The following is a 20,472-nucleotide window of genomic DNA, read 5'->3' as shown; positions in this document are numbered from 1 at the left end:
GCCGAGCTGCTGATGTCGAACGAGCAAGGCCGTAAGGAACGGCAGATACTGGGATAGGCGGTTGTACCGTGGCAGTTTTGCTGGACAGCTGTTTGAAATTACGCGGACGACAGTTGAGCATTAATTTGTCGATCATGTTACAGACTGGATCTTACGGTGAGCATCCTAGCATTTGGTCATTTAACAGATTTTGATATTTCTGTCGCCGAGGCACTAGTTTTGAGTTGTGTTCGTTTGTGTCTGAGAGTCAGGCCGAGTGATTAAGCCGTTGTCCGTACATGGTAAGTTACCACAAGCCTACTGAACATATGTGCAGTGTGATCGGAATTAATCTATCAGCAAGTCGCATGTTTTGTAATCCTTTCCAATGAATGATCGAATTTGTATTTTGTTATTATTGTGACACATAAATTTTCTTTGGGGAGGTATGTACCGTCTATGCAGCTAAATTAAGGCAGTTTGCTTGTTTCCATACGCGTTTCACTTCATTTATTTGTAAAGCATCATCAGTTGCCTGAAATACATGTTTCTTTTTATACACACAATAAACGTATTATGTGATAGATATAATATGCTGATATATTACATTTGTCGTATATCTATCACATAACACATTTATTGTATGTGTAAAAAGAAACATGTATATCAGGCCACTGATGATGCTTCCCAAATAAATGGAGCGAGACGCGTGTGGCAACAAACAAACTGCCTTCATTTAGCTGCATAGACGGTACATACCTCCACGATTAGAGCAACTAAGGAAAAGACGGAAAACAGATAAAAATGACGATACAAATCTTCTGTTAACTTAGGAGAGTGGTTAACGCTCAAAATTGTTTTTACCGTGTTGGGCTGATATATGTCTGTGGCAGCTCACACATACTTCTCTTTACCGTGTGCAATTCCATTTGTATTTTGTATTTATTGAGATACATTAGTTTCATGTTAAGTGAAGAGAGTAGTAATTGCTTAAAATGGTCTTATTGTCTCGTGCCGATGTTACTTCGAAACTGTGTGGGCTTGTTTCTGTCAGTGGCTGTTCACACGTAATCCTTTTGAGCGTGTGCATTTGAATTTGTATACCGTACTAATGAAATTTAACCTTCTGTCTATTTCTGCTGTAGGCAGACTGTGTGTCGGTTATGGTTTTTATATTACACTGTGTAACGGCGGTTGGGTCGCACCACTGAATCTGACTACCTGTAACATATCTGTAAGCCTAAGGTTTTAGAACGGATCATGATCAAATAAAGTAGCAGGTTAAAGAGTTGTTAAGTTCTTGTACTTGAAACAAAACCTTATGAGTGAGACAATTTGGTGTTAAATTGTTCCTTTCGAGTTTACAATGTGTGCCGTTGTATTTTTTGTGGTTCGGTAATTGTTGCGTTGTATGTTTCAGTTGCGGCCAACTTGTGTTAAATACACTATGGTAGACCACTGATTTCGGGTTAATGTCTGATTCCTAATCTGCGAGAATCCGAGAGAGCGTAAAAATTAGTTCCACAGCGTGCTAGCCTGTGTGACAAAAGGTATATTTGTGGGTCCACTATTTAAATCCCTGTATGAGTAAAGTGTTGCGTTGTGTTCTGGGCCCAACATTAATAACTGTTGAGACTTTGCATTTTTTGACGTGCCCATTTCATATAATTTTGTGGAGCCTTCCACCGGTTAAGAACGTGTCTGTGTTAAATAATAAAGTGAGTCGTTAACTTGACAGTTAGAATTGAATAGCATGTCATGATTTTGGGTATTGAACTGTAACTTGGAAGTGTTTCAAGTACCGATCACTGCAAATTTTAAGTGATTTCAGATTCTCTGAATTATTGCCTTGGTTAAGTTACCTGTAAAACATATTGAGTATAAGCTCAAAACTTACTTGCATTGATAATTTCCATTTTGTTCATAAAGACACTTTCACTTTGTTGTATATTCAATTAGTAAATATTTGCTATTGTTTACTATGTTATGAATTTCTTTGACTACAAGCCTGATGTAAATTCTGGAGCATCTACCAAGTGTGTATTTCTCAATTCTTTTAAATTTCCTAAGCTTCGTTTAATTTCGCTTAGTGACTCTTTCATTTATTTGACAAATTATTTGAGCCTATTTGAAATTAACGGAATGCCAGTCTTGGTGTTAAGTTTACAGCAGCCGCTACTGTTGGTCACTGAAGTATGAATAATCTTGGTTTGATAACTTAAGAGTAATAAGTACAGTTCATGTTTGTTAAGCTTTGATTGGCTGCGAGTCGTACGACATGCAAAATTCGTTAATCACTGACCTCTTTAATTTGTCAAGATATCGAGTTTGTTTGATAAATTCATATTGTGTACTACATGGTTTCATTTGGGCAGCAGAACCTTACCGCTCCAACCTAGGTCTCTCCTGGCTGAATGGACATGAGGCCAGAAACATGTTGCAAGGGAAGAACACACATTTGAATTTGAAGAGCTTTGACATTGTAGGTTTCAATGATTGAAAGCACAGATAAGGACACACCAAGGAAGTGGAAATGTTCTGTATGTGTTAGTGTTTAGCTCTAGGATCAAGGGGGCAGTAAGCAGGAGCGCCATCACATAGTAAGATTACTCTTCGTGCAACAAAAGCCTCGTATTTGTGTGTGGGAGGTCACCCGCAGTAAGTGCAGAGATACGTCGCCTTTGAGGATGACTCATCCAGCTGTGGAAGGCTAACTGGCCCCACGAAGCAGTCGCCTATACTCTCCGCCCACACACTGAGGCTGAACCGGTACTGATGTTTCGTTCCCCCATGTATTTTCTGTAGCCCACAAGCGAGTATAGTGAAGGTTGACGATTCTGCGCCTCTTTAAAGTAGCGTCATCTGTGAATACAATGGATGACAGAAGTCCCAACGCTGTAATGGAATATGCGACGAGCCAACAACAAAACAGTCGCCGCGGAGGCAAGTCCTTAGGTATTAAGGTGCGTACATGTTTTGTACTGGCACTTGCACTGGCGAATGTTCCATACGGTCCTATGGGGCCGCTCATAGTGGATGGTCACCTGCATGGAGCTGATCCAATGGTCAGATACATTTTTATCTCTGCCTTCAAGTTGGTGTACCTCCCGCGGAAGGCTTTTCCGACCATATGTCCATACGACCTTTTTTCTTCCTTATCATCTCAGGGATAGTTTCTTGCAGATAGTTAGTTCTTAGAAAAATCACCCTGCGTAGTGTTCCTACAACGATCACCTTTAAAGCACACGAAATAGTTATAAGAGGCTAAATAAGCAATGGTCTTGCGTTGTATAGATCGTGCCGTAGTCAAAGGAATCTGCCAAATACTTCACCTTTGCCTATTTGTTATAATGGCACGGCTAATACATAAATTTTCAGGGAAATTTAATTAGAGATCAAGTAGCGTATAGCACCATTTACGTCGAGATAATAGCAAGGCAACTCGTGGCATACTCTCCGCGAGGCACCAAAAAATTTGATACGCACCCGTATCCATGACTGCTCAGCCTCCGTCCACAACTCACGGACATAGAGCTGGATTCATGGAAGGCATACCTCGCTCACGTCGTCCTGGATCTCAACAGGATTGCGAACAGGTGGGCTGGGAGGCCTCACAACCACTTTGAAGTCCGTGGAATAGCCCTCACGCCTTTTTACACAATTCACTACCGATAGGGAGATGATCTTGTTGACTGAAGGTGTCAATTATGTGCAGGTTGCTACAGACGAACAGATGGTGGATACGATTACAATAAAGGTTTGTGTTTCGTTCGTCGGTGAACGATGATGGAAGATATATCAGGTTCCTATTTCGTACCATATAAGCACCCCTCATACGACAATGTCTTCACCTCCTCCCTGGCCAGCGCTATCTTGGAAAGCAGCTTGAATCACCTCATACGGTTTCCGACGTAATCGTAACTGCACCAACGCATACCACTGCCGATCACGTCATGTGATCTTCTTGCATAATTTGAGTGTCCAATCGCGTGCCTTTTCTAATAACAATTGGGCGAGTCATTTCCCAAACTTTTTGACGTTATCATCTGCAGTACATTTTGTGGCCCACGCTAGTTGACTCCCCCAGTCGAGATGCTGAAGGTACACAACTGACACGGTGGCCCGAGAGATCCTATTACATGCACGACCTCTAAGGCTGAAAGTCTTATGCGTCGACAACCCTCGATTATGGCGATTAAATGCGCCGATATGGAGTTCCTCTCTCATCCTACTCTCGACTGCTACGACGACAATTATGGACAAGTTCTAAAGATGTTCCAGTCACATGAATCGCTGAATCATTCCGCCCGCCATGGCGATATGAGCGCTCCATCACTGAAACAGTGATTCACTGCACCAATTCCGCCGTAAAATAAATTAGATCAAAACTTGACCTACGAAAGAGTAATCGCTAAATGGTTTTTAAGTGATTGTGTAGTACGTTTATCATTCAAATACTGAAATATCATGCTGTCATAGAACTCTGTCGTTTTGAAAGTTTCTCGAAAATGGACATTCGTCCAAGACTTATAATAATTCTACTGCAACATTTTCAAATCTTCGCTAAGAAATTAAACCGCAACGCACACAATCTAACTATTCAGCATAAAGGCTGAAAACGGTTGAAATTGCTAACAAGCCGCACCTGGGGTCTACACCTTCTACCGTTATATTTGCCCATACGCGTCCCATTCCCGCCATCTTACTTTACGCCGTTGGTGAGTGGATCTTTATTCCCATCCGATTCTACAAATCTCTTGAAAGAAAGGCATCTGGTCCATCTCGACACAAGTTGAACAAAGCTCAACTCTACAACACTGAAATTTGTTCAGACACACGCCCTTGCTTCCAGGCATAGCTCAACATTCGCATACTATTCCTACCTCACCCATCCATTGGTTTATTTTCCTTCTTAGTCCCCTGACCAGCTCCTCCCCTAAACCACCATGAGCTGCCTCTTGCTGCTTTTTCATGGCACTATTAACTGAATTTTCATTTGTATCACAATCATTATTGTTCTCACATCCTAAAAATCATCATCCATAGCCCAATCGTCGTTCCACTGTATTTTCAACTCTATTATTAAATCCATTTCTCATAAATGTTTTGAAAAACATTTGCCTTATTTTAAACTAACTATTTTCTAATTGCGTTTCCTGTCACCTCGTTTCTTTACCTTATGTCTTTAGCTTAAGAGCAGGTTCTGCTTAGTTGACACCCAGCCTACTCGTGGTATATTAACAAAAAAATCATTTTTAAGTGCTGGGCAACTGTATTCACGTGTGGTCGTACTGCTTGTCGACATCACCCACGTGGAGGACTTGTCAAAACTGTAAATACAGATCAATATGTCAATAAATGTCCAGTGTCGTATCAGTCGATACTCGAGTAGAGATTTCTGAAATAGCTGACACCAGAAGGAAACTTACCATACATTTTCCACGAAGAAGTAGCTGCGATATATGTTTGAGCGAGGTATGTGACACATTTTTTGAATGACGGCCGACAGCCAATGAGAATATGAGTTTCTCAGCAGGTGAGCTGTTTAAAAAGTGTCCAACCAATTTTATGTGCCAATGTCCTACTGTACATTGAGAGTGAAATGAAACTTCAGCTAAGCAGCGATAGACGAGCACCAGAAGAGGTGAAATTTTTCTCGTCTGCCGGAAACGTTGTTGTCAGTGTTTTCTCTGGATGTGTTCCCGGGGTACAGAAGTCCATGATGCTTTGACCATTGCCAAAGGTAATCTAGTGTAGTAGAGGTTGGTGTATCCCGGGCCAGTCTTTCCGCAATCATCAACCAGACGTTTTCGATAGGCTAGAGATCGGGAGAACAAGCAGGCTTGGAGAGACGCAGGTAGGAATGTAATCCGATGGGTGACATTACATGCCATGTGTGGTCCCTCATTATCCTATTGAATGTAGCCTTCAGCAAGCTCCGCAGGTATGGGAGGACAACAGGCTCCAACACTCCAGAGATGTAACACTGACTGGTTAGTGTACCGGCAATGCATACTAGGGGAGTTATGGAGTGGAATCCGTTGATAACGCAAACCGTAATAACGGGATCATTACGGCGACGCATAAAGCAATAGTTCAACTGTCTCTCAACACAGAGTCTCCAGACCCTAAACAACCACCCTGGTGGAGCAGGCAGAATCTGGATTCGTCGGTAAAAACAATGTCGTTCCATTAGGTTGTCCATGACCGTCGTTCATCGCACTACTGCCAGTGCAAATGGTTCAAATGGCTCTGAGCACTATGGGACTTAACGTCTGAGGCCATCACTCCCCTAGAACTTAGAACTACTTAAACCTAACTAACCTAAGGACATCACACACATCCATGCCCGAGGCAGGATTCGAACCTGCGACCGTAGCGGTCGCGCAGTTCCACAATGAACCACCTAGAACCGCTCGGCCACAACGGCCGGCGTCAGCGCAAAGCCTCTGGTGTCGACTCAGTGGTAAATACAGCAGTGGACGCCTATTGGACAGTCCATTCCTCTGCAAACGACGTCGAATGGAACGCGCGGTCACTGTTTGTTGCGCAAAAGACCGAATTTGTTGTGATGTCGTTCGTGATGTGTCAGAGCGATCCATCACTGCCACGCGCACAATATACCTATCATCCTCTGTAGCGCTGCAACGAAGTGGGTGCAATCGGTCGAGTCGGTCTGTCGTTTCCTCCTGCATGCAGTAGTTACAGATCCGCAACATCGTTGCTTGGTTCCGTCCGAGACAATTATGGATTTCTCTGAAGAATAATCCACAATACCTATAGGTAACTATTCTTCCTCGGTTTAACTACGAAACGTAGGTACGCTTAAGCTGCTTACGCAAAACAGCCGCACGAAAGAACAGTTATTTTAGCACGTCCGAACGGCCGTGTGTCCCCCTTTATGGAGCGCTTACATGGGGCGCAACCGGGGCCAGTGCAGTGCGCCTGCGCTGAAATGCTAATCATGTGCATCTCTCGTCGCCGAAAACGCATGCTGCGAATTTCACTTCATTGGGATGCTTCCTTCAGGGTGTTGCATTTTGGATGGCCAGCAGTGTATTAATTAAACGTCACATAACGCGATCAGCGCTGTAGATGAAGGGGCAAAGAATCGGGTGAAGAAAAAGCGCTCGGGGTATAACTCGACCAATTCTGTGATAACTAAACACTAGGCAATTCGGATACTGTTTATCCAAGTCATGTGTTCGTCGTTTCTGTTCATCGTATAAAACATCAAAAAACAGAACTAGGATTAAAGCTTGTTCTGTTAATTCATGCAAAATTTATTCATCCATTTTGTTGATTCCACGAAGTCCAGCAATTGGATTCTTCAGTTTATTTTTCTGCGTCCCGAACAGGAAAGACAACAACGTCACGATCATGAAAGAAAATCCTACTCGCTCGCTTGAGGATGGAGAATGAAACAACGTCTCAACAGTTACACTTTACAAGCGACGTGTATCGTAACTGTGTGAGAGGACTACTTTGGAGGCAAATATAACTACTTAGGAAATCGATGTGAAATCTGACTTGACTTCAGTTAATTGGCGTTGTATCCATTTGATAACTCGTGGTCATTACTTGGCGTAAATAAACTTTGTTCGTGACAGCTGCATCATCTTCTGGGGATGGGGATCACAGAGTGTGTGCACGGATTCCTACACTCAAAAGCACGCAGTCAGCCAGATACTTCCCCTCACCTCACTACACGCACGTATATGTTGGCGCAAATTACGCTCTGTTGCCCGAGTGTGACTTCCTTGGTGTGAGAGCAGGGACCATTGCTTCCTGGTCCACTCAGAATGACAAATGTGCTGTGAATGGTAGGTGGGCGCAGGATTCTACATCTACATACATACTCCACAAGCCACCATACGGTGCGTGGCGGAGGGTACCTCGTACCACAACTAGCATGTTCTCTCCCTGTTCCATTCCCAAACAGAACGAGGGAAAAATGACTGCCTATATGCCTCTGTAAGAGCCCTAATCTCTCTTATCTTATCTGTGTGGTCTTTCCGCGAAATATAAGTTGGCGGCAGTCAAATTGTACTGCAGTCAGCCTCAAATGCTGGTTTTCTATATTTCCTCAGTATCGATTCACGAAAAGAACGCCTCCTTTCCTCTAGAGTCTCCCACCCGAGTTCCTGAAGCATTTCCGTAACACTCGCGTGACGATCAAACATACCAGTAACAAATGTAGCAGCCCACCTCTGAATTGCTTCTACACTCCTGGAAATGGAAAAAAGAACACATTGACACCGGTGTGTCAGACCCACCATACTTGCTCCGGACACTGCGAGAGGGCTGTACAAGCAATGATCACACGCACGGCACAGCGGACACACCAGGAACCGCGGTGTTGGCCGTCGAATGGCGCTAGCTGCGCAGCATTTGTGCACCGCCGCCGTCAGTGTCAGCCAGTTTGCCGTGGCATACGGAGCTCCATCGCAGTCTATAACACTGGTAGCATGCCGCAACAGCGTGGACGTGAACCGTATGTGCGGTTGACGGACTTTGAGCGAGGGCGTATAGTGGGCATGCGGGAGGCCGGGTGGACGTACCGCCGAATTGCTCAACACGTGGGGCGTGAGGTCTCCACAGTACATCGATGTTGTCGCCAGTGGTCGGCGGAAGGTGCACGTGCCCGTCGGCCTGGGACCGGACCGCAGCGACGCACGGATGCGCGCCAAGACCGTAGGATTCTACGCAGTGCCGTAGGGGACCGCACCGCCACTTCCCAGCAAATTAGGGACACTGTTGCTCCTGGGGTATCGGCGAGGACCATTCGCAACCGTCTCCATGAAGCTGGGCTACGGTCCCGCACACCGTTAGGCCGTCTTCCGCTCACGCCCCAACATCGTGCAGCCCACCTCCAGTGGTGTCGCGACAGGCGTGAATGGAGGGACGAATGGAGACGTGTCGTCTTCAGCGATGAGAATCGCTTCTGCCTTGGTGCCAATGATGGTCGTATGCGTGTTTGGCGCCGTGCAGGTGAGCGCCACAATCAGGACTGCATACGACCGAGGCACACAGGGCCAACACCCGGCATCATGGTGTGGGGAGCGATCTCCTACACTGGACGTACACCACTGGTGATCGTCGAGGGGACACTGAATAGTGCACGGTACAGCCAAACCGTCATCGAACCCATCGTTCTACCATTCCTAGACCGGCAAGGGAACTTGCTGTTCCAACAGGACAATGCACGTCCGCACGTATCCCGTGCCACCCAACGTGCTCTAGAAGGTGTAAGTCAACTACCCTGGCCAGCAAGATCTCCGGATCTGTCCCCCATTGAGCATGTTAGGGACTGGATGAAGCGTCGTCTCACGCGGTCTGCACGTCTAGCACGAACGCTGGTCCAACTGAGGCGCCAGGTGGAAATGGCATGGCAAGCCGTTCCACAGGACTACATCCAGCATCTCTACGATCGTCTCCATGGGAGAATAGCAGCCTGCATTGCTGCGAAAGGTGGATATACACTGTACTAGTGCCGACATTGTGCATGCTCTGTTGCCTGTGTCTATGTGCCTGTGGTTCTGTTAGTGTGATCATGTGATGTATCTGACCCCAGGAATGTGTCAATAAAGTTTCCCCTTCCTGGGACAATGAATTCACGGTGTTCTTATTTCAATTTCCAGGAGTGTATGTCCTCCCTCAATCCGACCTGATAGGGATCCCAAACGCTCGAGCAGTACGCAAGAATAGGTCGTATTAGAGTTTTATAAGCGATCTCCTTTACAGATGAACCACATCATCCCAAAATTCTACCAATGAACCGAAGACGACTATCCGTCTTCCCCACAACTGCCATTACATGCTTGTCCCACTTCATATCACTCTGCAATGTTTTCCCCCCTAATATTTAATCGACGTGACTGTGTCAAGCGCTACACTACTAATGGAGTATTCAGACATTACGGGATTCTTTTTCCTATTCATCTGCATTAATTTACATTTACCTATATTTAGAGTTAGCTGCCATTCTTTACACCAATCACAAATCCTGTCCAAATCTTGTATCCTCCAACAGTCACTCAACGATGACACCTTCCCGTACACCACAGCATCATCATCAAACAGCCGCACATTGCTATCCACCCTATCCAAAAGATCATTTATGTAGATAGAAAACAACAGCGGACCTACCACACTTCCCTTGGGCACTCCAGATAATACCCTCACCTCCGATGAACACTCACCATCGAGGACAACATACTGCGTTCTATTACTTAAGATACGGTGCATACACTCTGTGATTACTTAAGGATTCAGTGTTCCTGGACAGAATGACGACTAGAGGTGCCGCTTTGGCATCGCGGAAGGTTAACACCGCCGTTTACATCATGAACGCGAGCAGCACCAGATCCCGATTGCTTTCCGACTGTAGTAAGTTGCTCCTTGCGTTTTCTGTTTGGCTTAAGAATGTTATCTGACTGGCCTCTAACAGTATTTGGTCCGGACACGGACTTCTTGATGTATTGTTTAGTGAAGTATTTGGGATAGCTTACGTAAAGTCGGTGTGACTTTCCGTTTATTTTAGTTTCGTGGAAGCCGTAAAGACTTTCTTGGTAGTTTCAGGATACTTATGAACGGTCGAGTTGTAAACTGTTATTTATATTATACGAAAGCAACGCAGTCCGTGAACGGTCGATTCTATTGTAAGCTGGAGTGTGTGACAGTTCGTCAGTGTTAAAGTAAAATGCTGTAGACTGAGGTCGAACGCCAAATGTCACGTCATCGCTGATCTTAGGTTGCCTATTATTAGTAGTATTTTGGAGACGAAGATCAGTAGTTAATTTTATCGGCATTAAATTAGATACTGGTTCGTAAAACTAATAAATTCATTTTGAAATTGGACATTTATGTTATCCTTAACGGCTCTCATTGTGAATAGCAACTGAACTACACACTACATCCTTAATCAGTGTACTGTATTTTAAATTCCCACTACTTGCGTTACGCACCATTTTGTCTCCACCGTGTTATGTAGTCGTTTTGTTAGGATATTATTCAGGTTATTTTGTGCACAGCCAGAGAACGGTATTTATAATGCTATTTAATTTTCGCGAACTTTCATGACTATGTTTCCTGTCAGTGCTATATTCGTCGACACAGCCATATGGGAATTTCACGATGCTGCTACCAGTTTTGACCACATAGTGTTCAACGTAACACTGTTAATATATAAAAAGAGAATTCAAAGAATTATTGTATAGACTATAAACTCTTCTAAGTAATTGTCCACGAAATGATAAATAAAGAATAAAATAATACCTAAGGCACAAGCAGCAAGCGGTTGCTGTAGAGTAGTCAACACCACTGAGAGCAGTAGAAGGAAGAGGAGTGAAATCTCCTCGCCCTCTGTGTTCGCGGAAGGGATGCGTGCTTCAGCAGATTTTAAAGCTGCAGTCATTAATGTAGTATGACGTTATAAGAGTTTTAACGCCGCTGTTTAAATTTCAGAATTGTAATGGAGAAAAATAAATAATTAGTCGTATTTATGTTGGTTAGTAAAAACAGATGTGAGGTACACGGTGATGCCCATATGGTGCTGCATTTGTACTGGTTGTTTTTATCTGCAGATAGTCTCAAGATGACCACTGGCTGATCGAAACCATTAACGGCACAGTGAAATGCTGAGCTTATTGTGTAAAAACGTGTAACAATGAAAGAACGTAGGACAACCAGTTTATCTCCTAGACAGCACGTCAGTTTTCCCAAAATGATCATATTTTCGATATGTAGGTCTGGACAGTTTCCCAGATATCCTGTAAAACAGTGCACAAGAATAACATTTGTGATGTACGGATGTAATGGAATCTACTTGATGACGGCAGTAAAATGATCGTAAAATTTCAATATGAAGTTGAGTGCCTTTGCGGCATAAAATTTCTGTAATTTAGAATGCTGTGTTGAGTATAAATGTTAAGTCTCCTGCACACGATTGATCACAGAGCATGTCAGTGAGTGTCCAATCTGTAGTTTTTTCTATATACTGCTATTCATTGATCAGTACTGTGCTGTTCCCTTTATCAGCTCTTGTGACTCTTATGGTATTCGCTTGTAGTTTTTATTTTAATTTCTTAGTTTTTTTTTTAAGTTTACTGTTTTGCTCTTTCTTTGACATGGTGATTATCTTATATCTTTCTCTCTTCATTAGTTCTCGTATTTTCTTTTTCCTCTTCCTCTGTCAGGTTGTTTTCTGTTTCTACAATCAGATTTTCTATGTAGTGGTTATCTATTTTTATACTGATGTTGTGTTTGAGCCCTTTCTCCGACAGCTGTGTTTCTTTCTTTCTTTATTCTGTATCTGTGAAGTTTATTAATTTTTGGTGAAATTTGTGGTTGTGGGTGTGTTGCACTTTGTCATGCTTTCCTTTCTGGCTATTTTTGTTTGTGAGTGTTCTCTCCCTCTCTCTGTCTCTCCCTCTCTCACACACACACACACACACACACACACACACACACGCACATACACACTCACGCGCGCACGCGCACGCGCACACACACACACACCACAAATAAAATATATCAAACCACAACACAACACAAACAAAAGAAAGATAAACACACAACAACAGTTGGCAACACTACAAACCGAAAACATACATATGTTGATCGCAAAACGGAAAGTACATGTGATATATGTTATGTGACAAATGTGGGTGAAAGAACGCCAGATATCGGCCAGCGGGAGCATGGAAACTAACTAATACATCTCCAGGACTACAGGCACGAGTTAACAGCACTGGAAGTCGTGAGTAACACCGAACGATAAGTTCACATTATGAAATTTGTGCTACAAAAGTTGATTCTAACCTAAAAAACAAGAGAAAAACACGACAAAATGTAATATAGCAGCATAGTACATCTACCACATAATACTTTTTTTGCATGTGTAAAGGGAAACATGTATTACAGTCCAATGATGATCCCAATATAAAAGCAAAACGTGTACGGCAATGAAAAAAAAAATGGTTCAAATGGCTCTGAGCACTATGGCACTTAACATCAGAGGTCATCAGTCCCCTAGAACTTAGAACTACTTAAACCTAACCAAGCTAAGGACATCACACACATCCATGCCCGAGGCAGGATTCGAACCGTAGCGGTTACGCGGTTCCAGACTGAAGCGCCTAGAATCGCTCGGCCACACCGGCCGGCCATGGCAATGAAAAAACTGCAATTAGTTGCATAGATGGTACATACCTCTACGAATTTGAAGCAACTAAGGGAAAGATGGAAAACAGAAAAAATGACTTTTATATTTGTTTGTAATTCTTGTAATCTCGCTATACGTTTTACGTAAGAATTATATCCAGGCAAAACGTTACGTATTGGAATATTCTATTTCATGGTCTCGTGGAACACTTCTGCTGCGGCCGATTTACCTAGACAACAACTGATCTTGTCAAATCACCATCCGTTTGGATAGTGGAATGCGCTCCACGATTGTGATATAACTTTCAAAAAGGTTTCGAGCAGCTGTCAATCGTCGTTCCCATTCAAACTTTATTGGAGCAGGTCTAGTAACTAATCAATATCAATAATAAAAATAAAAGAAGTACATAGTCAGCCCATCGTATAGAAAATTAAAAATCATGACATTACCTGGATCGCTTGTACATTGAATTACATACCAGTATTTCGGAGTCATTATACATGCTCTAGTAGGTCCACACCTGTTATCCAGGCTCTTGGCGCAGGTTCTTGTCACAGTTCATTAAAGTCTGGTGTGTAGTGAAGGTAGGTTTCGTAATAAACACATCGGTTGGCAGTGTGGCGCTCTCTATATGAACTTCATAACGCACAACCTTCAGTGTAAAGCGATTATGATATTTAATAAAATTTAATATTTGCGTAGGAATAAAATAAAATAACTGACTCAAATGAAATGAACCTGGTATTATTTTTATATCTTCTAACGTTAACTGTTAAATGCAGCAGTAAATCAGTACAGCAACGACAAAAATCTTACCAGTATTTTTATTTTATCCGTGTGCATATTTTAAATTTTATTAGAGACCTTAATTGCTTTACTATCAAGGTTATGTATCACGTAGCTCGTACAGAGGGCGCCACGTAGCCAGTCGGTGTATTCTCTGCAAAGCCTACCTCCATTACTCAGTAGTCTTTAATGAACTGTTTCAAGAGCTTGGATGACAGATGTAGACGTACTAGGGCATGTATAACAACTAGGAAATACTGGTATGTAATTTAATGTACAGCGATACAGGTTATGTCATGAGTTGTGATTTTGTATAACGTGCTCTGGCTATGTACTTGTTGTATTTTTAGCACCGATAATGGTTAATTACTGGCCGAAATGTGGCTGTGCTCTAATAAAGCTGGAACGGAAACGACGACTGATTGCTGATCTTTACTATTTTGAAAACTGCTCTTGTGTTACCTGCGTCGAATCGGTAAATTGCGATGATTCTTTTGGGACCTGCAGTACGCACCCGATAATATGCGCACTTGCAGAGCAGCAGAAAACATGTCTGAAGGATTTCAAACATTGATACGTTTTTCTTTCTGTTGGTTTCAATATACATGAAGTGTTTCCTTAAAATTTTGGTGTAATCGCTGAAGATCTGATCCCCTTCAAGGGAGGAACATTAGACAGAATGCTAAATTTAGAAAACTTTGCGTCAGAATGAAGTGAACATCGACACTGAAAGTTCTCATTTAATGACAAAATCGCTTGGTGATAGATATTTAACGACTTTCAGTAGAGACGGGTATCAGGTAAGATTACTATCGTCTACTGTCCAATGAGGAAGTTGTGTACCGAGGAATGAGGCCTTGGTTTGCCTGTCGGAGAGGCACTTTGTCACACGTGAAAGAAAGTCTGTGTGGGATACAGCTGTAGCCTTGTGTGAGAAGATAGCTCGAGCATTAGTCTCGGCGCCTTACTGTTGCTGAGCGTGTCGCTGCGGAGACAAAGTAGCGCCACCAACAGGCCGTGACGGCTGTAAGGGGGAGGAAGACGCACGGCCGCGGGTAGCGTCAGAAGCAGCAGAAGTCCCCGCGTTACGTAAACGGCAGTCGTGTGTAGATTGCATCGGCTCAGCCAAGCCGGCGTCTGGGCCGCGCTCGGCTATGCGTCTCGCACACCGACACGGTCACGCCGTGCCTTACCTGCCGTCTTCCCCCGCGTGGCACGCGCCGAGCCTACTGGAGGTGTTTGCTGACTCCCGAGCTAGCGGACTACGTTCTTCTAACACACACCCGAGGAGGGGGTGGGGGGCAGTAGACATATCACGATCATACACTGAAGAGCATGAACCTTTGTCCATGTGTCAACAAGCTGAAGTCTGTCGATGATGACAGAGAGGACCACACACGGGGAGTGACGTGGATGTTGGTCATCAAGCCCTTGTGTGGAGTTGAAATTGCCTCCAACGACCATTTCATCCAGGGGACCCTCAAATAGCGACGTTACCTTCTCAGCAAAGAATGTGTGTCGATCACGACGTCGACTGGAGCCAGACGGCGCATATACATTGAGGATGCGGACGCCAAACATCGTGCGAGCCATACCTCTAGCATTAGGAAGGCACATTACATGTTCAGCAGGGAGTGCTGAACGGAGGAGGATGGCGACTCCACTACCATTGTCAGAAGCATGGGAAATGTGTGCCGTGTACCCAGTGAGCTCTCAGAAATCAGCGAAGGTCACTTCTTGGAGGAGAGCAATGTCGACATCGGCAGCCTAAATGGTCTCTCGGAACACTGCCAGTTTGTGGGAAGCCCGAATGGTGGTCAGAGTCATCGTCGCGATGCTACAGTGTTGTGTTCGCGCTCCCATCATTGGCACAGATGTTCCGGCAGAGATGTCTGGCTGGCGTATAACATACGATACAGTTACTGTAGCTGCAATCACTGGGTGGAAGGTGGGTCAGGCACCTCCAAGGGGCACTGCCTCACGGGAGGGCCACCGTCTCGATCTGTTCCATCATCGACATCATCAGCCCAGGAGACTGGAACAGGAGGCAAGCGACTGTCGCACTTATCGACGGCGAGTTGTAGTGACGGTGCTGTAGCGAGGTCCAGAGACTCTCCCTCCATGGAATTCATCTTTGTCGGGTGGGATCGTTCCTCAGATGGGACATCAGGAGTGGCCACTCCTGTCGTCAGGGCGCTCGAAGGCAAATCACTGTCTTGTATCCGCTCCACTGCCTGTGAAGCCACTTGAAGAAGTGTGTCGTCGGATGGCGTTTGACTTCTCTTCTTCCATTTTTGAGGGTGCTGTTATGTATCAGAATGTGGACGTTCATTGTCAGAGGTCGCGTCCGTCTGAAGAAAAGCAGAAGTAGGCACGCACTCGCATCGATGTCCATGGCAGCGGGAGGGCTGGTCATCGAGCTCTGGGGAGTTGTTGGTGTCGTAGCCGTCGGAGGAGATGTTAAAGGAGAGGCCGTGGCAGCACCGTCATTTCCAGTGGAGAGTGCTGGGGGGAGAACAGGCGCTTCCTGAAATGAAGCACTGGTGCTGCGTACGGCTGTGGCGTAGCTGTCTGGAAAAGAACTGACAGCCACTTTGGGAGCTGAGTCATTGGTCGGGACCTGGAGCAAACTTGGCCCTCTTGTCCGCAACCGGCACATGTCCGCGGCTGACCATCATACATGACGATGGCTCGCACGCCACCTATCAGCAGATAGGATGGTACATGTTTGTAGAGTTCGATTTCGATTTGGCGCACACCATTCTCAACAAGTGCTACGCTGGGAACGTCTGCCATTTTTCCGCGATATGTCCCACAACATCGCTGTAGGGTCGGAAAGCTTCGACGACCACGTATTGTGGCACTTTGAAAGGGAGCTCAAAGACCCGAATTGTTTTAAGACCGAAGCCAGCATGATCTACCGTTACCTTTGCAATTTTCCCTTCAGAATGTTTGTTGTCTAGTTACCTCAGCACGTGTTTCCTCCATTGTCATCTTAATTTTGACGATACTGCCAGTAATAGAGAAATGAATACCTATCACTTCCGGTAGTCCAGTAGTGGGGTACACTAGTTTAACAAATCCGAGAAAATCGCAAGAGAAATTTTGCTTGTCGTTTATGTAACTCATGTGTCTGTGAAAAGTGCCAGCAGCAAGAAGTCATTGTGTTCGAGCGGTTAGCGTTAACGCTTCGCTAGAAGGTCGTGGACAGTTATTTTTAATCTATATTTTTTCATCACTGATCACATTATTTAATTTGTGTCACATTTGAGAGGTAATATAACGAATAAAACACGTGCCTTTTCATTAAGTTGCAATGAATTTCGTACTTTATTTGACTATTTACTACTTGTAATAAAATTTTCAATAACGAGGAACAGGCTTGGAAAGCCCAAGTCAATCCTCGAAAATTATGATACGCATAACGTTATTCACAATCAGTAGTAGAGTAAGTCACAATGTGCCGGATCACAAGAGAGATGTAAAATTCATCGTCGAATGTGCTAACACGGTGCAGGACGGTATTTGTCATACACACATGGAAAACATAAACTGAAACTTCATGCAAATACTTCATGCAAATATACGTGGTTTTTTCGTCATATCTCGAATGTCATATAATTTAAATGATATGGTTCAAGTGGTTCAAATGGCTCTGAGCACTATGCGACTCAACTGCTGAGGTCATCAGTCGCCTAGAACTTACAACTAATTAAACCTAACTAACCTAAGGACATCACACACATCCATGCCCGAGGCAGGATTAGAACCTGCGACCGTAGCGGTCGCTCGGCTCCAGACTGTAGCGCCTAGAACCGCATGGCCACTCCGGCCGGCTAAATGATATGACCATTGATGAAGAATATAAATTAATAAGCCTGATCGGGGGTCGAACCGTAGCCTCATATGGGTTTGTCTTAAGGAGCTTGTACGCTAACAACTTGACCACCATGAACTCTGCTGTCCACCACTTAAGCGCAGACACAGACGGCACGCAACAGACGCGTAAAACTTCTCTTGCGATTTTCTCGGAATTGCCAAAGTAGTGCACCTTGCTATTAGGATATTAGGTTGTTTTAATGGCCTACTGAAGGCGTACAAAGCTTGAAGTAAATCTGTGATCCAAACGTCGATGCCTGCCCTTGTCAGTGCAACTCATGCAAGGTCGCAGCGGGCCGTCAGCTGGTTGTAACTTCCGATGTTAGAAGACGACTACACCATCCTACGTGCATTCGCAGTCTTCTTTAGAATGCTACATTCAGGACGGTAGACGCCTCTGACCCACCCACGACTACGTTGACGGCTGATTCACAAGCTACGTGCACCCACCAAGTCTAGTCAATTTTGAGCAGGAAGTCCCTCGTGCAAAACTGGCGTAAGACGGCGTGCGGAGCTACGCAGAAATGAGAGACTGTATAATTTGCTCAGTGCAACTACTTTCGCCAGCCTATCTGATACGATGATTTTGTCTGCGGACTTATGTTTGCTATTTGATCCCATCTGACCACTGGTGGGCTTGTTACTGCTACGAAGATACGGAATGCTCGGCTTTAATGGTTGCACATTCTAGCGTAACATGCTTTATAAGTTTACTGTTTCCATTTCGAGACTCCGTTGTGGTTCGTACGTTGAAGGTAGATTACACTTGGGGCTTGAAGATGATACTTTTTGCCGTCGAAACTGGTAGCATGTTTTAATTAAACGACGTTGGATTACAACACAGCTGTTGGTTTTAATTATCGTTATTCCAGTACTTTATGTTTGGCTGGTTTCCCACTGTCCTTGACACAGTTCCAAAGTCTTTCTCTTCCAAGATCTGAATATTTAGTGCTCACTCTTTTTTTTTTTTTTTTGCCTTGTTCATCGCAACATGTGATCCAGTGTTATTATAAATTTTGTCCATTAGAGTTTTTTGATAAACTGTCATTCCCTTGTGTATATGAAGAATAATACTGTCATAAAACCCTTAAGTGGCAACTAAACTAGAGTTCAGTTAGCCTTATTAGCAGAAATCTCAGTGCAATGAAGAATGGGTGACAGAATTCTGCGGAGTGTGTCGTCGTAATATCCGACTTTCAGATTCTCAACGTCAGTACTCTTATACAAAGTCGTTAATCAGAGACTGTCACTCCGTTGGTACCAGAAGCAGAAGAGAAATCGCATGTTTTAAAAAGGCAAACCACCTTTCGTACAAGCGCTGCAAATAGCTCACAGTTTCGAAGTTGTAGGGGCAGCTAAATGTCATCTAGTTCCAAATTAGGAAATTTCGGTTTTGTAAATGTAGTTTCCCGTTAAGACACAGTTCTTACTGCTGTTTTCCTTTGTAATGATTCTCTAACTTCGAAAGTTGTGCTACAATTTAATATTTTACGTGTGATGTTCAGACATGTATCACGTTTTTCTTTAGTTTTGGTGAGAGGAACCCGCCTTGACGGATTCAAAAGTTTTTTTCTTACTCCTTGTATATACTGCTTCTATTGACACTAGCTTGTTCCTCGTACTTAAAATCCGACTGAATACGCATGGAGGCTCCAGGAGGACTTTATTAAGCCACTGGGGCGTTTCTGAGAGAGCGTGCAGGCAGGCGTTACCCGGGCCCTGGTTCAAGTCCTGTACCGATCAGGATCGGATGTTGTGTACAGATACGCCACGACGGAGTAACGTTAAGGTAGAAATTTTTTATTTATCGTGTGGCACAAGGATGCAACACACTTCATACTTACAAATATAAATGCAATAATAAACACGAGATCAAATTTGCTAAGCATGCAATAGGTAATAGACGACGTAATAAGTATCATATAACGAACACACAAAATTAAGATTGTACTCTGATGTACAAAGTAATTTTAATTATTGCTAACACATCTCTCATTTCATGTTTTATGTACCTGGAAATTCAATGGTAAAATTTAGTGTGTAGCTGGCACAAGATGTTTGTAATACCCTTTATGAAGATCTGAAGATGGTAACTGTATTTTACCGAAACCGGTTATCTGCAATAAAGTTTTTTGTAGCGATCTCGGCTAAGAAGCTCTTCTTCCCCTAAGTAATTAAGATATAAGGCATGCGAGACTAGTTGTTGACTACACATTAAGATCCAGATATTTACGCACTTCATAGCACGAGGAGTGTTTTATATGAAGTCCTTTGCTAAACCGACATACAATGTGACAATTATTGCACTGTATGAAATGAAATAACTTCTGAACGGTTTGCGTTTGCGCGAGCAAACTGCACAGTTGGCCATGGGACATGATGGGAATTAGTACAGTATGTATGGTTTGCTTTAGTGTCGAAGCCCATTTTCAGTTGGATGGGTTCGTCAATAAGCAAATTTGGCAGATTTGTGGAACTGAGAATCCGCATTTCGCGATCTAGATGTCTCTTCCCTCTCAAAGGGTGACTGTGTGGGGACTAACGTCTATTTACGGAATAATCGGTGCGATGTTCTTTGATGGGACGGTGACTACCGAACGGTACGTGAAGGTTTTGGAAGATGATTTCCTCCCCATTATCCTAAGTGACCCTGATTTCGACAA

This window comes from Schistocerca cancellata, chromosome 6 (genome assembly GCF_023864275.1).
Source record: "Schistocerca cancellata isolate TAMUIC-IGC-003103 chromosome 6, iqSchCanc2.1, whole genome shotgun sequence".
NCBI lineage: Eukaryota > Metazoa > Arthropoda > Insecta > Orthoptera > Acrididae > Schistocerca > Schistocerca cancellata.
The sequence above is the reverse complement of the archived record's forward strand: the minus strand, read 5'-3'. Positions refer to the sequence as shown.